General features: G+C 38.3%; 1 protein-coding gene across 4 annotated transcripts in view; it reads left to right on the top strand.

The window, feature by feature from the left end:
* LOC106082695 (potassium voltage-gated channel protein Shaker) overlaps positions 1-22,069 on the top strand; it is a 694,624-nt gene that overhangs the window by 153,401 nt on the left and 519,154 nt on the right. The window lies entirely within an intron of this gene.

Genomic DNA, 22,069 nt, shown 5'->3' with positions numbered 1-22,069 from the left:
ATCGGACCATATTTGAATATAGGTGCCATATAGACCGATCTCCCAATTTCGTGTAATCAGCCTATAAAAGGAGCATTTTTCTTCCGGTTTCAATGAAATTTGACACAGCGTGTTCTGGTACCCCTCTAAATCTTTTTGTTGAATATATATAGCTGCCATATACACCGATCTCCTGATCTCCCGTATTGAGCCCATAAAAAGAGCATTATATTGGAAGGAGGGCGGACCCTCCCCCTCACCACAAAACTACTACCCAAAAATAAAAGTGAACCGATCGGGACAATATGGGATTCTAATGAAAGTTATACAAGAGTAGAGTACGAATTTCATAATAAAAGTTGGGTCCAAGTACCGGGTGGGCCGCCCCAGCCCCAAAAACCCTTAGAATAGGTTTATTTGACACTCATGACAATATGGGACTCAAATGAGAGGTATTCGGGAGTAGATTACGAATATGGCCAGGAAGTAGGAAAAGGCTTTATAATTTATTGATAACAGAAGGGGGCGGACACCCCACCGTTACCCCAAAAACACCAACCAAATTGGAAAGTTTATCGATAAGGACAATATGGATATCAAATGAGAAGTATTCGGGAGTAGATAACGAATATGGCTTACAATTGCATGTCAAAATATAGGGGGTTACCCCACGTCCAGAAAAATGTCCAAAATGGGCGCACATTAAACAATCATGGATATATGGGACTCGGTTTGTTTGTTCCGTATAGACTGAAAAACGGCAGAACCGATTTTCTCGATATTTTCGCTTATTGTGTAGATTGGTCTGGAAGGAAACCTAGGCTATATAATTGTTCGGTATCGGAAGGGGGGCGGACCCTCCCCGTTATACCAAAAATACAACCCAAAATCAAAAGTGGACCGATCGGGACAATATAGATATCAAATGAAAGTTATTGGAGAATAGAATACGAAAATGGTATTAAAATTTGAGTCTAAGTACCCATCGGGCCGCCCCAACCCCAACACTTCCCCAAGCAGACATATTGGTCGTTCATTTCGATATGGGGCTCAAGTGAAAGTTATTCGGGAGTAGATTTCGAATCTGGCACATGATGTCAGATCGAAGTTTAGGGGGTCACGCCACTCTTCAAAAACGCCATTAGACCCATTATGACTATATGATACTTGGCTGAACCGATTTTCTTAAAGTTTTCAGGGAAACATAGGCTAAATAATTATTAGATATCGGGTGGAGGCGGATCCTCCCCTTTACCCCAAATACGCCATCCATATCCGAAAGTGGTCCGATGGGCACAATAAGGGTATCAAATGAAAGGTATTGGAGACCAGAAAACGAATATGGTATTGAAATTTGGATCCAAGTACCCCTCCCCTCAACCCCAAAATTCCTCTAAACAGATATATTCGAAGTTCATGTCAATATGGGTCTCAAATTAAAAGTAGATTGTAGGCAGTAGATTACAAATATGGCATAAAACATTAGGTCCAAGTAATGGGAGGTCGCCCACCCCCAAATAACCCCAAATGGGCATTTTAACCGACCATGGCTATATGGGACTCTAATGAAAGATATTAGGAAGCAGATTGCGAATTTGACATTAAAATTTGCGTTCAAGTCTAGGTGGTTATTCTTCTCCTAAAGATACGTCAAATGGGTTAGTTGACCCATTATGACAAAATGGGTCTCAAATGAAAGGTATTTGAGTGTAGAAAACGAATTTGATATCCCATTTTGGAGAGAAGTATTTTGGGGTACGCTCTAAAGCACCCCTTACCCGAATTTCATTTCCGTTGGGAATGAAGAACGAATTGGATGTCTATTTTCAGTGCCGGTGGCCGCTCTAGCCCCAAAACACACTCCAAACGGTTGATATTTACCGGCCATGACAATATAGGGCTCAAATTAAAAGGATTTGGAAGTGCAGCACTAATTTGATGTTCATATTTGAGTCGAAAGTCTGAGGTGCCATCCCTCCCCTAAAAAGCACTTCTCATTACCCTAATTTTTAAAAACACCAGGAACCGAGCAGGAGCGGACTCTCACACATCAATTAGTGCTTTCCGATTCAAGTTTAAACTCAATGATAAGGGACTTTTCTTTATAGCCGAGTCCGAATGGAGTCCCGTAGTGCGACACCTCTTTGGGGAACATTTTTTAAATGACCATGCATGGTCATGTCGCCAACATTAAGAGGGGATACACACCGCTTTGTCCGATGTTCTTGCAAGGATTCGAACGCGTTCTATGACGCTCATAGGCTACAATGGCACGAATTCGATATCCGCATTCAGGACGAGGTGTCCCCACCCTATAAAGATATTAGAGAGTTAAAGGAGGCGCAGTAGAGCGGGTCCGGTTTGGCTTGTTTGGCTAAAATCTTGAGAAAGTCTTGATATGGAAGCTATTCCGAAACCAATATTAGAAACACTTGACACAGACATTTTACTCTGTCAAATTTCAAAGCTCTATTCTACATATTACGATTCTTAGGATAAAATATTAAAAAATTAACACTTCGGTGAAGGTTTTGTAAATGATGTCCTAAGAACTCCAAACCATTTGGAAAGTTTTCTCTTTTGGCCTAGTATAGTTACCCAAAATTGGAATTTTTCTAGACTCCAGACCACAAACTGGTGCTACAATATGCACTTTTTCTAAAAAAGAAGCATGAAAACTGAAATTGTTGTCATGCCAATAACTCAAATGAAGAAAACCACCATTTAAAAACTCCCCCTCCACTAGTGCAAGCTAATATTATAGCCATTTATGACTAATTGCCACCCGCCACCAACAATAGAGTCACAAAAAAAAGTTATCACTGCTCCAACACCAGATTATGCAATTGAGTCATAAAAGGACACCATAAATCTTCATATAAATCTTTCACAAAATATAGAAAAAATATAGCCCAGCCAACTTCTTGAAATGCCATTTTGCTGAGTATGAAATTGGCCATCTTCAAAACAATTGGCCATAAATTAAGGCACAAAGTTTGCTTAAACATGACCATAAAAATCTGATATTAACTATTGGCTAGGCTGTTTCTAAAGTCATAAGGAAAAAGGTTGAGAAGTTCTATAAGAACAAGAAGAAAGGGCATGATGTAAAATTCATTGTATTGACTGTTATGTAGCATAACAATGGGAACACGTGTGATTTTGATTTTGATTTTTATTTCCTTTGTTGTTTATTTTCTTTTTTCTCATCTTTCTGCTTTTTATTTTTACTACGGCAATGTGTGAATTTCCAATCGAAAAGAAATTTTAATGCAAATTTCCGTTTTTTTCTTCGAAACACGAAAAACAACAACAATACATCGATTTCAAGCAGCAGATGTGTGTGACGAAACACAATCGCATTCAAAAATCCACACACACACACACACACTTTCCATACCCATGCGAACTCACTTCCTGGCATACAAGAAGTAGTGTGTATGTATGTACATACATACACATGTGAGAAAGTGTATGTGAGTGTGTGTATGAATTTTATTGCTTATTCAACATTCTGACATTTGTTAAGTACTTTCATTCTGACAGTTTGCTTTGGCCCTCAGAGTGACGAGGGAAAAAACCTGCGCTCTCATCAACACATTCTCTCAAGCTCTCTTTGGGTGTAAGGGAAATGCAATTGTTAAATTCTGTTTGTACTTTCTCTCTCTCTCTTTTTCTTTTGGATTGTTGTCTTTTTTATGCGTTACAACACGTTGTCAGCTTGGGCCAGCTTCAAAATGTGGCATAGTCGTTGTCGTTTTTTGTGACGTTGACTCCATCTCTTTGTGCTTGTTTTGTGTATTTGTTGTGTGGTTGTTGTAGGCTTTGTATTTCATTTGTTTTTGTTTTTTCATTACATTCCGATTCGCTCTTGTCACTGCTAACCCGGTTTCATAATGTAAACAACTTTTGTTTTTGCCTAAGAAAAGTCTGTCAAAGCGTGTGATTAAATGTTTTGGCACAAGCACAAGTGAGAACTGTTGGGCTGGGAGAGAGCGAGGTAGAGTGACAGAGAGTAAGAGTGATTGTGTTTGGGTTTGCTCAGTATCCTCAAATATTAAACCCATACCGAGCAACCGCCACACACAAGCAGACACACACATGGCTGTTCCTTAGCCTTGTTTGATACTATTTTTATGATTTTTTCATAATATTTTCCTTTTTTTATTATTTTTATTATTATTAGTATTTGGCCTCTTGTGTTCTTGTATAAGAGTAACATTTTGTACATGAAGGTAGAAGTTTGACAACAAAGTTGCCACCACAAATAATGGTATCTTTGAGTACAAAATTTCAAAATGAAGATTTCGATGTTCAAGTATTAGTTTGCAATCAGACTCATAGACACAGAAATAAATTGATTTTTTAATTGAAAACGCTTAAATAAGGTAGATGTGAATTTCAATCAAGGTTTTTGAAAAAGTAATTGAAAAAATTTTAAATTAAAAGTATTTCACTTCCATTTGCAAAGAAAAATCTCGAGTTCGTCTCGAAAGAAAAACAAACAAAAATTGAAAATTTTATGATCTTCGCCCTAATAGGCAAAAAAAACTTGAAATATTCAATTAAATAATTAATTGAAATTATTGAAAATTTCAATTAACTTTTTAATTGATCCAATTCAAAATTTTTTTAAATTTTCAACAAATTTTTTTAATTAATCCAATTAAAAAAATGATTGAATTTTTTTTTTGAAGTTTCAATTAATTTCTATATTAGGTTCACAGATGTTTACCTCCTGGAACATGAACTTGAGGTCAGTTGTTTGGGCAAAGGTCCGTGGGTACCAGTATAAAAAAAAATCGCCCCCAGTGTAGCTCAGTTGGGATTGTAAATAGAGCTGCCAAATAAACCGATCTTGGGTTTTGATTTCTTGAGCCGCTAGAGGGCGCAATATTTATCTGATTTGGGTGAAATTTTGCATGTGTTTTGTTTAAACTCCCAACAAATTTGCTAAGTATCTTTTAAATCGATATAACTGCCATATAAACCGATCTTTGATTTTGACTTCTTGAGCCACTACAAGATGCAAGTCTCATCCGACATGGCTGAAATTTTGCACGAAATGCTTTGTTTTGACTTCCAAGAACTGTGCCAAGTATGATTTAAATCTGTACATAACCTGGTATAGCTGCCATATAAACCGATCTAGAATCTTGACTTCTTGAACCACTAGAGGGCGTAATTCTCATCCGATTTGGCTGAAACTTTGCATGAGGTTTGACATCCTCGGCCTCTAGAGGGCGCAATTCTCATCATATTTAGCTGAAACTTTGCATCAAGTGTTCGGGTATGACTTGAAAAAACTGTGCTAAGTAAGGTTCAAATCGGTTGATAATCTGATATAGCTGCCATATAAACCGATCTTGGATTTTGACTTCTTGATCCACTAGATGGCGCTATTCTCATCCGATTTGGCTGAAATTGTGCTCGAAGTGATTTCTTATGACTTTCATAACCAGATATAGCTGCCATATAAACCGATCTTGGATTTTGACTTCTTGATCCACTAGATGGCGCTATTCTCATCCGATTTGGCTGAAATTTTGTATAACTTCAAGCAATTGTGAGGAGACGACATACGATGATCGTTGAACACCTCTTAATGGACACAGATTTTCTCCGGGCACATAGTCCTCTTGCTGCTCTGGACTACTGTAGAAGCCAAAAGTGGCTGATTGGGCCCATAGGTCTTACCTATAACAGCTTATTTATCGTACGTCCCCAAGACCCCATACATTTTTTTTCTTGGTTGTCATGAATCGATCTAACCATGTCCACCAGTCCTTTAGTCGAATGGAAGTTATCTTTGAAAAGAGTAACGCTAGCCTCGTGAAATTTTGCACAAATACTTCCTATTAAAGGCGAGTCCATGTTTAGATATATATCGGATATAAACCGATCTCCCGACTTCATTTCTTACCAAATTTTGCCCATAACAGGGGCAAACTTCTCACCTATCAATGAGTGCAGTCCGATGCCGAGTCCGAACGGCATGCCGCAGTGCGACACCTCTTTGGAGAGAAGTTTTACATGGCATAGAACCTCACAAATGTTGCCAGCATTAGAAGGGGAAAGTCACCGCTGAATTTTTTACTGATACGAACCCAGGCGTTCAGCGTAATAGGCGGATATGCTAACCTTTGCGCTACGGTGGCGTCCAATATTTCAATTCTTTAGCCTCTGTTAATTGCAATTTTCCCAATGAACATTCCATTAAGGAACAGCGGCTAACTTCTCACATATTAATGAGTGCTGTCCTATTCAAGTTAAAGCTCCTTTTTGTAGCCGAGTCCGAAGAAGAAGTTTTTACATGCCATAATACCGCACAAATGTCGCCATCATTAGAAGGAGATAACAGCTTTGAAAAATTTTTTTTGATGTTTTCGCCAGGATTTGAATCCATGCGTTCAGCGTTATAGGCGGACATGCTAACTCCTGCGCTACGGTGGCCTCTAGATGGCATAGTTTACATCCATTTGACTGAGATTGTGCGCGATGACTTCTTTTATGGTTTCCAACAGTATCATCAAGCATGGCGTGATAATGCCCCAACTAAACCAATACCCTGATTTAGATTCTTTTGAATTAAGAGAGCGCAATTGTTATCCGACTTGGCTGGATTTTGACAACACAGGATTGTTATTAGCATCCATGCCAAGTATTATCTCTTTATAACCAGTCTTCCAATTTGACCTTATATGACCCGATTTGACTTCTTTCACCCCTAGAAGGCGCAATTGTTATCCGATTTAGCTGAAATGGATGCACGATGCATAGTGGGATAGAACCGAAAAAAACTAGAACAAAACAGGCCGTATGAGAACGGGTAGAGATATCTCTTTGCAATTTAAAGTGATTACAGCGAGATCGTATCCAAAGTTTTAAAAGCCTAGGTCGTCCAGGCACCAGGTGCCAGGCGCAGGCCCCTAATTTTACTCAGTTCGGACTGCCAAAAATTCATTTGTGGTCCGAATTAAAAAAAAAAAAAAATTCTGCCAGATTTTTTTACAATAATTCCAAAAATGCAAATTTCGGGCAAAGATGGTTTCAAAATTGGAATATTTCAGTAAATTTGCTGTGAAGGCTGTCAGAGTACTTATTCACATTTCAGTGAAATCGGGTATTATTAATAGTTTTTATGGGCGTCATTCCCTTAAAAGGCATATCAGTATATATGATAGAAAAATCTTAATATAGTCCGATCTGAACCATATTCAGGTCGGATATCGGGAGGCTTAAGACAACTCACTGCTTCAAATTTCAGCGAAATGGGGTAAAAAATGCAACTTTTATGGGCTCAGACCCTTAATCGGCAGATCGGTCTAAATGGCAGTTATATCTAAATAATGTCTGATCTGAACCATATTTAGGTCAGTTATCGGGAGGGTTAAGAAAACTCACTGCTTCAAATTTCAGCGAAATCGGGCAATAAATAAAGCTTATATGAGCTTCAGACCCTTTGTCGGGAGATCGGTCCATATGGCAGCTACATCCAAATATGGCCCGATATGGTCCGTTCAAGAACCTATCCTGCGTCCATCAAAAATACGTATCTGTGCCTAATTTCGGATCAACATCTAATTTTTTTAAGGCTGTAGAGTGATTACAACAGACGGACAGACACACGGACATCGTTAAATCGTCTTAGAATTTTACGACGATCTGAAATACATATACCTTGTAGGGTCGGAAATTGATATTTCGATGTGTTGCAAACTGAATGACAAAATGAATATACCCCCTATCCTACGGTGGTGGGTATAGTAATCCTGAGTCGATCTAGCCATGTCCGTGCGTCCGTCTGTTTGTCAAAATCATGATAGTCGAACGCGCTAGCCGCATGAAATTTTGCACAGATACTTTACATTGACGTAGGTCGTTGGGGATTGCAAATGGGCCACATCGCTGCAGATTTGGATATAGCTCCCATATAAACCGATCTCTTGATTTGATTTCTTTTGCCCCTGGAAGCCCCAATTTTGATACGATTTGGCTGAATGTTTGTACCTAGTGTTCTGTTATGATGTTGGAGGCCACTGTAGCGCAGAGATTAGCATGTCCTCCTATGACGCTGAACGCCTGGGTTCGAATCCTAGCGAGACCATAAAAAAATTTTAAGCGGTGGCTTCCCCCTCCTAATGCTGGCAACATTTATGAGGTACTATGCCATGTAAAATTTCTCTCCAAAGAGGTGTCGCTCTGCGGCATGCCATTCGGATTCGGCTATAAAAAGGAGGCCCCTTATCATTGAGCTTAAAAAAACGTGCATTGGACTGCACTCATTGATATGTGAGAAGTTTGCCCCTGTTCCTTAGTGTAAAGTTCATGGGCAAAATTTGTTTGTTTTTTTCTGTTTTGACTCTCAACAACTGTGCCAAGTACGATTCAAATCTATCAAGAACCTTATATAGCTCCCATATAAACCAATCTCCCGATTTGACTTCTAGAGCCCCTGGAAGCCTGAATTTTCATCCGATTTGACTGAAATTTTGCACGCGGTGTTAAGTACGGTCCACATTGGTCTAAATTCTGATATAGCGTCCATATTTTAGCAGAATTCATGGTGGTGGGTTCCCAAAATTCAAACCAGCCGAACTTAGCACGCTTTTACTTAATTTCACCTTTCTCATTTATTTTAAGGTAATCTTCCAAAAAAGGGCAACTCTGTTTAATACACATACAGGAATTCATTTATTCATTTGAGAGTGTGTGTGTGTTTGTGTGTTTGCTCCCATATAAACCAATCTCCCGATTTGACTTCTAGAGCCCCTGGAAGCCTGAATTTTCATCCGATTTGACTGAAATTTTGCACGCGGTGTTAAGTACGGTCCACATTGGTCTAAATTCTGATATAGCGTCCATATTTTAGCAGAATTCATGGTGGTGGGTTCCCAAAATTCAAACCAGCCGAACTTAGAACGTTTTACTTAATTTCACCTTTCTCATTTATTTTAAGGTAATCTTCCAAAAAGGGCAACTCTGTTTAATACACATACAGGAATTCATTTATTCATTTGAGAGTGTGTGTGTGTTTGTGTGTTTGAGCTTTGTTTGTTTCTGTGTGTACATGAATTTCCCTGCATATTTTTTGTCCTTTATTTATAATTTATTTGCTGCCTGAAGGCAGCTGTTGATAATGATGACATTATGTTATAAGACTTTATGGCTATTGTATGAAAGTCTCTGTGTGTGTCTGCGATGGTTGGTGCCAAAGGTATGCTTGTATGTGTCTGTTTCCATTTGTTTTCCCTTTTTTTTGGGTTTGAGCCTACAAAAGCCTTCTGTGGTTGTTGTTTTGAAGCTCAGGGAATTAGATTTGGTTTTTTCGTCAGATTTTTTCGTTTTTGGGAAGTTGAGGCTGATCTCTTATGGCGGTCATTTTCTTTTCCCTAGTCTGCTGTTTTGTCATAATTTTGTGTTATTAGAATTATTACGATTATTATAATCTTTATTGATGTTTAATACAGCGTGATGTTTGCCATTTCCTATTTCTCTGTCACTCGGCAGTTGTTGTCCCTCATTTTGTTTTGTAATTGATGACTTAATTGTTTAATGGTCGTTTGACTTTGTCTCGGCAAAATTGTGTCAATCATATTTTTTTATCACCATGTTCTCTCTTCTTACTTATTTTCTGCTTTTGGCCCCAGTGACGTATGATTAATATTAATTAAACGAAATTATGAAGAATTCACTGTTGCAACTGCCATTGTAGTTGTGTCTAACATTAGTGTTTGGCGCCAAAGTACATAATACAAGCATTTGTTGTTATCTTGTCGTGTCTAATCTTAAGGACTTCTTATCGCCTTCACCATCAATATTTGCTTTCTTTATGTTTACAATATTTATGTCCATTAATGTTCTGTGATTACAATATCCAATTGTTTGTCTGTCTAGCTGAGCGTATACGTCACGATAATTAATTAAAATCACTCATACCCTAAAGGGGTGTTGGTTGGGGTGGAGTGAAAACCTATTTATATTTATGATGACCTCGCTGACCATAAATCCCATTTTAATTAGTTTAATTTATCGGCGATGAGATTGATTTTAACTGTCTGCGCTTAATAAAATGGACTATGAGTTTTAGGGGGGATGAAAGTCATAAACCAGTCAGGCATAAAATTAAAAATGTTTAATTATATGGCTTATTTAAGCAACAGTGATTTTCGGAGACTATGCCTGGATGTTGGAAACAAGTTAGACGTGTCGAATCCAAGTTAGTTTTCATCAACTTTCTCAAAAGTAAGGGCGAAGGACGGACAGACAGATAAATATGCAGACATACAGTCGAACAAACAGTAGGACTTACAGACAAGGCTAAAACTACTTCAAATGTCGATATCTCAAAGCTATACAAACGCAGCAGCAACAACAACAACAAATACAAAATTTACCCATGAACATTCCACTAAGGAACAGGAGGAAACTTCTCACATATAAATGGGTGCAGTCCGATTAAAGTTTAAGCTGGGCTCCTTTTTATAGCCTAGTCCGAACGGCGTGCCGCAGTGCGACACCTCTTTGGAGAGAAGTTTTGCATGGCATGGTACCTCACAAATGTTGTCAGCATTAGGGGGGGAAAACCACCGCTGACAATTTTTTTTGATGGCCTAGCCAGGATTCGAACCCAGGCGTTTAGCGTCATAGATGGCCTCCGGCCAAATAAGTATACCTCGTTTTAATGGTGAAGGGGATTAAAAGCAAATTACAATTCATTGATATTGATAAAATAAATCCGCTTCCTTTCCATACAAAGTCTTTTCTCGATTTCAAAAATCGATTTATGTTCTTTTAAGATTTTTGAATGCCTTCAGTCAATGTTAAGGCATGTACTTTTGACATTACGTTATAATCCGCTTAGCAAAACTAAAAATATTGTAAATTTTCGTTTTTTTCCTTCTTCTTTTTTTTTGTTCCTTTGCGAAATTCCTCTTCATAAAAATGTGATTTATTGCTTATCAATGGCTTTTCGTCGATTACATTGTCGTAATCCCTTCAATGTCATTCAATGTTGGGATAATGGATTAAAAGGCTCTGTATAAAAATAGGAAGAATACATTGAGGCCTTGACAGATAGTAAATGTCAGTTTATGGTTATAAAAGCTTATAGAGATGTTCAAGTACAACAGTTATTAGAGTAAGACGAGTGTTCAAAAAGTGTGGGCTAGTATCGAATGACACACCATAGAGCCTAGAGTGTTGTTTATGTCTTTTGTCTAGAATGAAGTTGAAGTTTAATTCAATATAAAACAAGCGAAAAAGCTAAATGTAAGTGCCGGCGGATACCTGGCTATCACCACCAAGGAATCTGGTCGATTTTTTTGATGCAAGTAAAGGAAGGTAAAGGTCAATCCGAATATACAATACCCTTCACAACTGAGTCTAACTGCAACTTGTAATACATAGAAACTAAAAGAAGGCAAAGGTCAATCCGAATGTGCAACACCCTTCACAACTGCGTCTACCTCTAAATTGTAATACATAGAACCTATGTCTAGATCTAGGCAATCTCTAATTTTGTATACCCATTGAAATATCGTAGAGAACCTTGCAAGATTTTCTTACGATAAGGCCTAGATTATAGCTACTGCAGTCTTAAAAGCGAATATCGGTTAAAAGATCTATGTATGGGAGCTACAAGTAAGCCTGAAAGGATATTGGGATGTCTATAAAAACACCTCATGCAAAATATTTTAAACATTAAACCAAAATTGTGGATTATACACACTTAACAAGTAAAAAGGCGTTAAGTTCGGCCGGGCTGAACTTTGGATACCCACCACCTCTGGTATATATGTAAACCACTTTTCATCCGATGAAATCCGATGAAAATTGCATACCTTAAGTCCCATAGCAAAAATTGCAAATTTTGCCCATGAACATACCACTAAGGAACAGGGGCAAGCTTCTCACATATCAATGAGTACAGTCCGATTCAAGTTGAAGCTCAACGATACGGGGCTTCCTTTTTATAGCCGAGTCCAAACAGCGTGCCGCAGAGCGACACATCTTTGGAAAGAAGTTTTACATGGCATAGTACCTCACAAATGTTGCCAGCATTAGGAGGGGAAAACCACCGCTGAAAATTTTTTCTGATGATCTCGCCAGGATTTGAACCCAGACGTTCAGCGTCATAGGCGGACATCCTAACCTCTGCGTTACGGTGTCCTCCATACGTCCCATAGCAGTTATATCGAAATATGTTCCGATTTGCACCAAATAATAATAAGAACAGTAGCTATATCTAAAAATAAACCCATCGGAACCATATAGGACACGGATGTCGAAAAGCCTAACATAAGTCACTGTGTCATATTTCAGTGAAATCGGATTATAAGTGCGCCTTTCATGGAGCCTAGATTTTAAATCGAGATATCGGTCTACATGACAGCTATATCTAAATCTGGAACGATTTAGGACTAGTTGCAGAAAAATGTCGAAGAGCCCAACACAAAGCACTGTCCCAAATTTCGGCGAAATCGGACAATAGATGCCACTTTTATGGGCCCTAAACCTTAAATCCAGAGATCGGTCTATATGGCAGCTATATTCAAATCTGGACCGATCTGGGCAAAATTGAAGAAGGACGTCGAAGAGCCTAACCAAACTCACTGTCTCAAATTTCAGCGACATCGGACAATAAATGCGTCTTTTATGGCCCCAAAACCTAAAACCTAGATATCGGTCTATATGGCAGCTATATCAAAATCTGGACCGATCTGCGCGATATTGCAGAAGTATGTCAAGGGGCTTAACTTAACTCACTGTTCCAAATTTCGGCGACATCGGGCAATAAATGAGCATTTTATGGGCCCAAAACCATAAATCAAGAAATCGGTCTATATGGCAGCTATATATCAAAATTTGAACCGATCTGGACCAAATTGAAGAAATATGTCAAAGGGCCTAACACAACTCACTGTCCCAAATTACAGCAAAATCGGATAATGAATGTGGCTATTATGGGCCTTACACCATAAATCGGAGGATCGATCTATATGGCAGCTATATCCAAATCTGGACCGATCTGAGCCAAATTAACGAAGGATGTCGATGGGCCCTACACAATTCACTGTCCCGAATTTCATCAAAATCGGATAATAAATGTGGCTTTTGTGGGTCTAAGACCCTAAACCGGAGGATCGGTCTATATGACAGCTATATCCAAATCTGAACCGATGTGGGCCAATTTTACAAAGGATGTCGACGGGCCTTACACAATTCACTGTCCCGAATTTGTCAAAAGGTTTAAGACAACTCACTGTCCCAAATTTCAGCGAAATCGGACCATAAATGTGGCTTTTATGGGCCTTAGACCCTAAATCGGAGGATCGGTCTATGTGGCAGCTATATCCAAATCTGGATCGATCGGAGCCAAATTGACAAAGGATGTGGAAGGGCCTAACACAACTCACTGTCCCAAATTTCAACAAAATCGAATAAAAAATGTGGCTTTTATGGGCCCAAGACCCTAAATCGGCGGGTCGGTCTATATGGGGGCTATATCTAGATATAGTCCGATATAGCCCATCTTCGAACTTAACCTGCTTATGGACAAAAAAAAAGAATCTGTGCAAAATTTCAGCTCAATATCTCTATTTTTAAAGACTGTAGCATGATTTCAACAGATAGACGGACAGACGGACGGACATAGCTAGATCGTCTTAGATTTTCACGCTGATCAAGAATATATATACTTTATAGGGTCGGAAATGGATATTTCGATGTGTTGCAAACGGAATGACAAAATGAATATACCCCCATACTTCGGTGGTGGGTATAAAAGGCGTTAAGTTCGGCCGGGCCGAACTTTGGATAACCACCACCTCGGTGTATATGTAAACCAACTTTCATCAAAATCCGGTGAAAATTGCATACCTTAAGTCCCATAGCAAAAATTGCAAATTTTGCCCATGAACATACCACCACACATGAACATGAGTGCAATCCGATTCAAGTTGAAGCTCAATGCTAAGGGGGCCTCCTTTTTATAGCCGAGTCCGAACGGCGTGTCGCAGTGCGACACATCTTTGGAAAGAAGTTTTACATGGCATAGTACCTCACAAATGTTGCCAGCTTTAGGAGGGGAAAACCACCGCTGAAAATTTTTTCTGATGATCTTGCCAGGATTAGAACCCAGACGTTCAGCGTCATAGGCGGACATCCTAACCTCTGCGTTACGGTGTCCTCCATATGTCCCATAGCAGTTATATCGCAATATGTTCCGATCTGGGCCAAATAATAATAAGTTCAGTAGCTATATCTAAAAATTAACCGATCTGAACCATATACGACATGGATGTCGAAAAGCCTAACATAAGTCACTGTGTCATATTTCAGTGAAATCGGATTATAAATGCGCCTTTCATGGAGCCTAGATTTTAAATCGAGATATCGGTCTACATGACAGCTATATCTAAATCTGGACCAATTTGGGCCAAGTTGCAGAAAAATGTCGAAGAGCCCAACACAAAGCACTGTCCCAAATTTCAGCGAAATCGGACAATAAATGCGCCATTTATAGGCCCAAAACCTTAAATCGAGAGATCGATCTATATGGCAGCTATATTCAAATCTCTACCGATCTGGGCCGAAATGAAGAAGGACATCGAAGAGCCTAACAAAACTCACTGTCCAAAATTTAAACAAAATCCGACATAAATGCGCCTTTTATGGGCCCGAAACCTAAAACCGATAGATCGGTCTATATGGCAGCTATATCAAAATCTGAACAGATCTGTGCCATATTGCCGAAGTATGTCAAGGGGCTTAACTTAACTCACTGTCGCAAATTTTAGCAACATCGGATAATAAGAGTGGCTATTATGGTCCTTAGACCCTAAATCGGTGAATCGGTCTATGTGGCAGCTATATCCAAATCTGGGCCGATCTCAGCCAAATTGATGAAGGATGTCGAAGGGTCTAACACAACTCACTGTCCCGAATTTCATCAAAATCGGATAATAAATGTGGCTTTTGTGGGCCTAAGACCCTAAAACGGAGGATCGGTCTATTTGGCAGCTATATCCAACTCTGAACCGATCTGGACCAAATTCAAGAAACATGTTAAAGGGCCTAAGATAACTCACTGTTCCAAATTTCAGCGAAATCGGACCATAAATGTGGCTTTTATGGGCCTTAGGCTCTAAATCGGAGGATCGGTCTATATGGCAGCTATATCCAAATCTGGATCGATCGGAGCCAAATTGACAAAGCATGTGGAGGGGCCTAACACAACTCACTGTCCCAAATTTTAGCAACATTAGATAATAAATGTGGCTTTTATCTGTTTAAGACCCTAAATCGGTGGATCGATCTATATGGCAGCAATATCCAAATCTGAACTGATCTGAGCCAAATTGAAGGGAGAATGTCAAAGGGCCTAAGACAACTCACTGTCCCAAATTTTGGCAAAATCGGATAATAAATGTGGCTTTTATGGGCCTAAGACCCTAAATCGGCGGATCGGCCAAGGTATAGTCCGATATAGCCCATCTTTTAACTTAACCTGCTTATGGACAAAAAAAGAATCTGTGCAAAGTTTCAGCTCAATATCTCAATTTTTGTAGACTGTGGCGTGATTTCAACTGACAGACGGACGGACATCTCTAGATCGTCTTAGATTTTTACTCTGATCAAAAATATATATACTTTATAGGGTCGGAAATGGATATTTCGATAGTCAGACATGCAGATGACTGTTGAAATATCAGACAGATAGGCACAGCTACTTCGAATCGCTCTGAGACTCTTCATTCGATTCCGCTGATTGTCCGCGACTTCAGTTGCAGCATTCCACTATCCGCAACTCCTGTGGATGCGCCCGGTAGCTCCCAACTAAGCTTTTCATGCTAACGAAGAACACAGCTCCCCGGTAGCTGAGTTCGTTGCGTGCTTAGGTCACCATATCGAATCTTACCAGAGGTCTGGTGTGTTGCTATGATTGTGTCACAATGAAGTGTAATAGTCTACGTTAGTCTGGTAAGAAAACAGACCCCTCTACTACGAGGAAGTTCAGTAGTTCGACCAGTGCCACGTTTGCAAGTCAGGCGATTGGTTTGCTGCCAGTGGAGGAGTCTTTCCATGCATAATCGTTCTCCTTGTCCGGAAACCAAATTTGCGCTATATCGTGAGCTCGGAGCCTATTTAGGGGTTCTAAACACTCACGCGCGCATTTCGACCTCACTGTCCTCGAACCCAAGCCATTGAGGCCCGTTATACTGTCTTTATAAATCCTAAGTTTCGAAGACGATAAATCCCTTCCCAGAATTTCTTTCGCGGCTATCGTTATGGCAAAAACCTTTGCCTGAAAGCCCATACTCTCATCCGGCAATCCCACTGACATACTGATGTTGAATGTCTCGCAGTATACCAGTCCCTGACTCCATCTTGGGGCTTTCTGTGAAGACTAAGGTCTAAATCTCTTCAACAGCAGCATTTGCTTTGCACACCTCTCTCCCGGTAACGCGAATATTCCATTTCGAATCGGTGTCCGTGCCCGATAGTCTGAGACCACCTCATTCCGCACACCGCATACATAGTGTCCCAAATGGAACACAGTGTCCTATTAAGAAATAATAGGAAACAATTTCGACATTATTTATATGGGAGCTATTGTATATCAGGTTAAAGACTGATGTTCACCGTATCACAGTTGTTGGAAGTCATAACGGAACACCATATGCAAAATTTCGGCCAAATCGGACAAACAATTCCGGCTTCCAGTGGCTCAAGAAGTCAAATCGGGAAGACGGTTTATATGGGAGCTATATCCAAATCTGAACCGATACGGCTCATTTGCAATCCCCAACGAACTTCATCAATAAAAACTATCTGTGCAAAATTTCAAGCGGCTAGCTTTACGCATTCGACCACAATCGTGATTTCGACAGAGAGACGGACGGACATGGCTAGTTCCACACAGAATGTCGAGACGAGAACATATATACTCTTTGGGGTCCTAGATCAATATTTCAAGGTGTTAGAAACGGAATGACTGGATTAGTATAAAAAGGATGATGAATATATTCATGGCGGTGGGTATCCAAAGTTCGGCCCGGCCGAACTTTATGTCTTTCTCCTTTTTTTTATACCCTCTACCAAAAGGGATGTGTACTAATTTAGTCATTCGTCATGGCTAGGTTTGTAAATGAGCCATACCGGTCCATGTTTTGATATAGCTGCCATATAAACCGATCTTGCGTCTTGACTTCTTGAGCCTCTAAAGGGTGCAATTCTCATCCGATTTGACTGAAATTTTGCATGTGGTGTTTTGGTATCACATCCGACAATAGTGTTAGGTATGGTCTTAATCGGTAGATAACCTGATATAGCTGCCTTATAAACCAACCTTGGGTCGTGACTTCTAGAACTTCTAGAGGGCGCAATTCTTATCCGATATGGCTGAAATTTTTCATGAAGTGTTTTATTTGACTTGCAACAACTGTGTTAAGTATAGTCTACATCAGTCCATAACCTGATTTAGCAGCCATATAAACCGACTAGACTTCTTGAGCCTCTAGAGGCCGCAATTGTTATCCAATTTGGCCGAAATTTTGCATGAAGTGTTTTATTTTCACTTGCAACAACTATGTTGAGCATGATCTAAATCAGTTTATATCCTGATATAGCCGCCGATCTCCCGACTAGACTTCTTGAGCCTCTAGAGGGCGCAATTCTTATCCAATATGATTGAAATTTTGCAAATGTCGTTTTGGTATGACTTCCAACAACTATTCGTAGTATGGTCTAAACCCGTATATAGCCTGATATAACTGATATATAAACCGATCTCCCAGTTTGACCTTTTGAGCCTCTGGAGGGCGCAATTATAATTTCATTTACCTGAAATTTTGGAGGTGATGTTTCCTATGACTGGTGCACCACAACTGCGGTACAGGGTATTATAGATTTGTGAATTTGTTTGCAACGCTAAGAAGGAGAAGAGCTAGACCCATTGATAAGTATACTGATCGGCTCAGAATCACTTTCTGATTCGATTTGGCCATGTACGTCTGTGAGTCCATGTGTTCTTGTAATCAAAGTGCAGATCGTATTTGTTGTCCGATTGTCACGAAATTTTGCACATGTCACTTTTTTGGCCCAAGGACAAACGCTATTGATTTTGACAAAAATCGCTTCAGATTTAGATATAGCTCCCATATATATCTTTCATCCGATATGGCTTTTTAAGGCTGTATAAGCCACAATTTTCGTCCGATCTTCACAAACTTTGGCATTGGGTATTTTATTTGAGGTCTACATATTTGTGCAAAATTTCATAAAAATCGGTTCATATTTAAATATAGCTCCCATATATATCTTTCATCCGATATGGACTTTTAAGGCTGTAGAAGTCACAATTTTGGTCCGATCTTCAAAATATTTTGCACGAGGTGTTTTCATTGACGTCCTAATATTTCATAAAAATCGGTTGAGATTTAGATATAGCTCCCATATATATATTTCATCCGATATGGCCGTTTAAGGCTGTAGAACCCACAATTTTGGTCCGATCTTTCCAAATTTGGCATGGGTTGTTTTATTTGACGTCTCCATACGTGTGTAAAATTTCACAAAAATCGGTTGAGATTTACATATAGCTCCCATATATATGTATCGCCCGATTTGTACTTAAATGGCCGTAGTAGCTACAATTTTCAACCGATCTGCACACAATTTGGCACGGACTGTTTTGTTACTGATCCTAACATATCTGAAAAATTTCATCAAAATCGGTTCGGATTAAGATGTAGCTCCCATATATATCTTTTATCTGATTTTAGCTATTAAGGCTGTAGAAGCCAAAATTTTCGATCCGATCATCACCAAATTTGGCGTGGAGTCGTTTTTGTAAAGTCTCAAAGTATGTACAAAGTTTCATACAAATCGGTTCAGATTTAGATATAGCTCCCATGTATATCTTTCATCCGATTTTGCCTTTTAAGGCTGTAGAAGCCACAATTTTTGTCCGATCTTTCAAATATTTTGCGCGAGGTGTTTTATTTGACGTCTTCATATGTTTGCAAAATTTCATAAAAATCGGCTTAGATTTAGATATAGCTCCCATATATATCGTTCATCCGATATGACCTTTTAAGGCTGTAGAATAGACAATTTTCGTCCGGTTTTGCATGAGACGTTTAAATTGACGTTCCAATACGTGCGCAAAATTTCATTAAACTCAGTCCAAATTTAGGTATAGCTCAAATGTGTATTTTTCATCCGATATGGACTTTGACGTTCCAATACGTGCCCAAAAAATTTATTAAAATCAGTCCTAATTTATTGTAGGTATAGCTCAAATGTTTATTTTTCATCCGATATGGATTTTTAAAGCAGTAGAATCCACAATTTTAGTCACATCTCTACAATATAGGGCGTGATATGTTCTATTTCATGTCCCAGTATGTGTTATTAAAATTGGCACAGGTTTCGATATAACTCCCATAGAATCTTTTATGGCGATATGGCCTTTTAAAGATGTGGAAATCCAAGTCTTTTGTCCTATAGTAGGAAAATCTTACATGGTTCTGAATTGCTATTTCAATCGGTATCCAAATTAAAGTCTGACTAGATTTCAAGATAAATTCTACATGTAAAAATTACTACATGCTCTAGGTGGTGTACGGTATTATATAGTCGGCACCGCCCGACTTTTGCCTTTCCTTACTGGTTTTCTATACGAAAAAGTCGAATATGATCCATGGTGGATTGTATAAAAAATTCGGGCCGGCCGAATTGTTATTCTTTAATCTTAGAAAGGAAATCTCAGCTATTAAAAATCGAATAAATTTGCCACTAAAATGAATTCGCCGTAAATTTAAAAAATCATTTTGGTATTTTAGGGTTGCCCAAAAAGTAATTGCGGATTTTTCATATAGTCGGCGTTGAAAATTTTTTCACAGCTTGTGACTCTGTAATTGCATTCTTTCTTTTGTCAGTTATCAGCTGTTACTTTTAGCTTGCTTTAGAAAAAAAAGTTTAAAAAAAGATATTTGATTAAAGTTCATTCTAAGTTTTAAAAAATCCTTTTAAAAATCCGCAATTTCTTTTTGGGCAACCCAATATATATCACTATGTGTTTTTATAAATATTTTAAAATTTACACAAATCTTATTGTTACTATTTTATTGTTGGGTTGTTTACTATTCCGATGATCTATTATAGCTAATAAGCACTAAAGAAAAAACTCCACTATATATGCTATATACAAAAATACCTCCTGTAAAGCTTTAAAATATTTCTATAACAATAATTTGTTATATCTTTCATATTATTATTATTTTTTTAATTTTTTGTTTTATAAGTTTTCTTATAGTCAATATTTCTTTACACTTTAATAATTTTTAATTTAAAAAAGGATATTAGAATTAATCTACATAATTATCATTTTTATGTTTTAAAAGCATAATTTTTTATTTAATATTCCATTTAATAATCTAATTTTTAAACTACCGCATTCCCAAATTTTCTATAGAACTTTCTTTCTTAAAATGTCTTCTAATATTTATATATTTGTCCTTTATTTACAATTGGAGTTATATTACAATAAAATATGACCAATGGTAAAATGTTCAGTGTGATCATAGGGCATCATCTTCTAATGTTTACCCCAATTCTTCTTATCGTTATCATCCATGTTTTAAAGATTCCAATTGATAATTGTTTCCTCCTAGACTATAGTCTTCACGTGTGCAATATTTTCCTGCTTATACAATCATCCTCTTACATAGCTGAGAAAACAATTTACACAAAAAAAAGGGTATCTTGTAAAAAAGCAAATCAACACAGTTTTAGTGCAAAATTAAAAAACATTGCTGTAACAAGAAATAAAAAAAAACCCTACCAACATTTCAGACAACTGACTCTCCCAAAAGAAACAAAATTGAGAAAGTCAAAATCCAAAAGAAAAAATAAAAAAGCAAAAACAATAAAACAGCAGCAAAAGAATATTAAAAGAAAAACAAAGAACACACCAAAGCACATGCAATTTTTACTTATAGAAAGGCTATGACGCGCTATAGCTCTCAGAGAGCCTCGGAGAGTAAAGTCAAAATATAATTCAATGCTAGTTCAATGATTTTCTATGGTATAGCTGTGTGTTTGTGTTTTACTCGGCTCCCTACTTTTGTTTTCACTTTCTCTCTGAGTGTAGTTTCTTTTACTCTCTCTCTCTCGCGCTACCTCACTTTCTCTCTCTCTCTCTCCCTCTCTTGGTAGGGAGTATTTTGTGTGTGTATGTTTTTGTTTTGTTTAGTTTTTCAGAAAGCCTTCTTTGTGTGTGGTGGTGAGCAATAGAGACGACTATAGGTGTCACCGCTCGGTGTAGTACCTCCAGTTGTGCCACACTACTGAAGCGACCTTGAAAGAGAAAAGCGCACACACACACATTGACCCATACATTGGAACATTGGGACAACACAACACAAATCTACGAAAACAAGAAAATGAAAAAGAAAGTTTCATACTCACGATGCAAAAACATCAGGCAGGAAACACATGCATATACATCTCCTGAACCCCCCCTTCCCACCTTTGGACACCGACACCCTCACCGTTCGGTTTCAACAAAATAAAACACACATTTTTAAACACTTTTAGCAGAAGAATTAAATGGAGACAAACAAGAAGAAAAAGAAGAAGCAGAAGCAGAACAAGCAGAGCATTGAGAGTAGAACAAGAATTTTTTAGAGAAGTAGTGGAAAAGGCAAAAGTGCCAAGACCAAAGAGGAAGAACCAAAGAAGAAGCAGCATGAACAGCAGCAGCTGAAGCTAAAGCTGAAACTGAAGCCTTCATGGCAGAGAACAGAATCCTAATGCCAAAAAAGAAGTACGAAACAGCCACAACACACACACTCAAGAAGAAAAACTGAAGAGAAACGAAACGCGAAACATGTGCTTCATCACAAAACACACAATAATTAAACAAATATTGCCTAAAATAAAACAAATAAAAATAAAAACGCCCGCATAACATTAAAACAAAGTAAAAAAAGCCACCAGAAAAAAAGAAAAAAAAGAAATATCAATAAAAAAAAAAAACATGAATAAAGCTCACAACAAATGCAATGGCGTTAAGGATTCC

This window comes from Stomoxys calcitrans, chromosome 4 (genome assembly GCF_963082655.1).
Source record: "Stomoxys calcitrans chromosome 4, idStoCalc2.1, whole genome shotgun sequence".
In the NCBI taxonomy this organism is placed as follows: domain Eukaryota; kingdom Metazoa; phylum Arthropoda; class Insecta; order Diptera; family Muscidae; genus Stomoxys; species Stomoxys calcitrans.
The sequence above is the reverse complement of the archived record's forward strand: the minus strand, read 5'-3'. Positions and strand labels throughout refer to the sequence as shown.